The sequence below is a fragment of the Sturnira hondurensis genome, unplaced genomic scaffold, assembly GCF_014824575.4.
Source record: "Sturnira hondurensis isolate 20B ecotype Veracruz unplaced genomic scaffold, ASM1482457v3 Scaffold0013499, whole genome shotgun sequence".
NCBI classification, from domain to species: domain Eukaryota; kingdom Metazoa; phylum Chordata; class Mammalia; order Chiroptera; family Phyllostomidae; genus Sturnira; species Sturnira hondurensis.
Genome location: NW_028086130.1, coordinates 276316 through 278613, shown reverse-complemented (window position 1 = coordinate 278613; position 2298 = coordinate 276316). Strand labels below are relative to the sequence as shown.

General features: G+C 39.1%; 1 non-coding gene across 1 annotated transcript; it reads left to right on the top strand.

The window, feature by feature from the left end:
• The first annotated feature begins 346 nt into the window (after positions 1 to 346).
• On the top strand, positions 347 to 452 carry LOC118997778 (U6 spliceosomal RNA). The gene has a single exon (XR_005068722.1). It is a non-coding gene; the product is annotated as a U6 spliceosomal RNA (small nuclear RNA).
• Positions 453 to 2298: the final 1846 nt, after the last annotated feature.

Genomic DNA, 2298 nt, shown 5'->3' with positions numbered 1-2298 from the left:
TGGTTTATTTATAAACTTCTTCCTCCAGATCCTCATCAAGTGCTACCCTTGTTTATGTTATAACAGATGCATGAAACACCAGAGAGGAAATATGTCAAATCAAATAGTTTATTATTTGATCTTGAAGATGACCCAGGAAAGCAAATATCCAATGTTTAAAATCTGAGGCCTAAAATAAATATTTCAGAAAGACTCTCATCTTTTGTTGATTGCTAAAATATACCACAGAATTTCATTTCCTCACTACTTAATGCACATTAAGAAATAAAAAATGTCTTGAAAAGAATTGCTTTGTTTTACAAAATAGGCATTTGTCTACCAAAATAAGCATTTAAAAAAATCAATTGTGCTTGTTTCAGCAACACATATACTAAAATCGAAAGATACAGAGAAAATCAGCAGGGCCCCCACAAAAGGACGGCATGCAAATTTGTGAAGTGTTCCATATTTTGGATATATATGAAAACTGTCAAGAGAGTAGATCCTAAGGGCTCTCATCTCAAGGAAAATATATTTTTGTGTTGATATAAGATGCTAGATTTTAACTTGTAAACAATTGCATGCTATATGTAAGTCAGATCATTAACCTGTATAGCTTAAACATATATAGTGCTGTATGCCAATTATACTGGAATAAAACTAGAAAAATAGATTGATTATATCATAAAACATCAAATTGAACATAATAATTATAATATTAACAACAAAGTAAATGTTAGACTATTAAGTTAGTGCCAGATTCTGACCCAGGTATTTTCTCAAAAAATATCTTTAGAAAGTAGTTAAATCAGTTATACTTATTTCCAGTTTATAGACATGGAAACTGGTATCTTACATAACTAACCACATAAACACTTATATTAAAAATGCATGATTTTTGGTGAAACTTTATTTCCAAAATGGAGTAGCGAATACATTATGTTTTGGGAAAATAAGATGTTTCCCCAATTACTGCAAAAGTATGACTTTTGTTAAAGATTGTGAATAGATAGATTGGTTGATTAATTATGACAATGCGATTTGACTTCACTTTTAGATCTATTTTCAAGAATGGTTTAGCTTCCAAAATTTTCAAAATGTTGGTGAGAAAGATTAATCCCGATAAATACAGTGTGTTAATCTGCTAAAACATGCAAAAAAGTACCTATTGTTCAAACGTAATTTTAAAAAATTTAAGAGTGTGCTCTTTGGGTCTTTAACTCCATTAGATCCATTTTAATTCCCTTCAGATAGCATTGAATGAGGCTTTGAAATGAATCCGATAAGGATGACTGTGATAAAATGCCCTTTCTGAAAGATACTTAGTAACAGATGTTTGTAGCTTATTCTCATGAGGATCACACACCATAAATCGAAAGCCTCTTGGCTACTGTCATATTACCCTTGACTTATACTTCATTCTTATAATAAACATAATTGTGAGTGGAGGACAAGTAGATTTCCATTTCATAACTGAATACAGGGAATTAGATGTAAACTTGTTAATATAAGATTTGAGGTAGAGAAAGAGAAGATGGCAGCTAGGTAAGAGGGAGAAGATTCCATTTCCCCATATACTTGGGAGAGAAACCTGGCTGATCTATGGAGGAACAGAGCAAACGGCCAACAGTACCACAACATATATGAATATAGGGGATCATAAATTGTAGTGGACATTGAAAAACCAGACAGTAAGGACAATAAGGGCCCAGGGATCAGCGTGGGGACCAGGGAGGCTGCAGTCCAGGCCCGGGACCTGCTGGGCCAGCCACAGGGCTCTTGGGTGAGAGCTGGGTGGGCGCTCCCTCCCAGGCCAAGCCGGGTTTGAGCAGCACCGGAAGAGACCCGGTTGCTTGAAGTCTCAGAGAGAGGAGTAAGGTCTGAGTGGCAAACATGCTGGGGCTGTGAGCACCCCACACATAGCCTTGGAAATAGTGTGCACCCAAGCCTGTGTGACTGAAGGCGGCCTGGCCAGGGCCACATGCCCACAACATGGGGAGAGAGACCTTTGTGGAACACGCAGGGACCGCACCAATGGACCTGGAGAGAGCGTGCACACCGCAGGAGACCTGGAGCCTACACCTGGTAAACCTAGAGTGAGTGCCTGTGCCTCTGGAGAACCAGAGACAGCACTGGTGGACCCTGAGTGAGCGCAGGCCTCCAGAGCTCTGGAGACCACATTTGTACACCAGACCCTCAGCCTGCTGTAGCCAGCAAGAGCAGAAAAACTGGTTTGGCCAGTTTGAAACCAGCAAGAGGGAGGGATCTTGGAAGATCGTGAAGACGTAAGAGGGAGCAGATTCCACTTCCTTCTACACA